General features: G+C 42.3%; 1 long non-coding RNA gene across 2 annotated transcripts in view; it reads left to right on the forward strand.

The window, feature by feature from the left end:
• The first annotated feature begins 34 nt into the window (after nt 1-34).
• LOC119584995 overlaps nt 35-248 on the forward strand; it is a 21225-nt gene continuing 21011 nt past the window's right edge. Inside the window, exon 1 of one of the 2 annotated variants that reach the window (XR_005229862.1) lies at nt 35-101. This is a non-coding gene — a long non-coding RNA (uncharacterized LOC119584995). Of the gene's footprint in view, nt 113-248 lie in introns of both variants that reach the window. The other variant, XR_005229863.1, reaches the window with a different exon arrangement.

Raw genomic sequence — 248 nt, forward strand, 5'->3', positions numbered from 1 at the left:
GAAGTGACTCGACTTCCCTCTCACAGTTATTCCTTGTCCTGTTCCTTTCTTAAAATTAAAGAATCAGATCTGAACGCCGAGACACGTTGAGCAGTACCTTCGTAAAGCCGGAGTTATTAATAGTGATGTTGTGTACTGTCTCTTTGTTGCCAAAATGTCTGTGGTCTTCTTATAACATGGGCTTCAGGAACGGATGAATCACTGGGATAGAAATTGCTTCTTTTTTTGCGTGCCGTGCTTGTTTCTGC

This window comes from Penaeus monodon, chromosome 19 (genome assembly GCF_015228065.2).
Source record: "Penaeus monodon isolate SGIC_2016 chromosome 19, NSTDA_Pmon_1, whole genome shotgun sequence".
NCBI lineage: Eukaryota > Metazoa > Arthropoda > Malacostraca > Decapoda > Penaeidae > Penaeus > Penaeus monodon.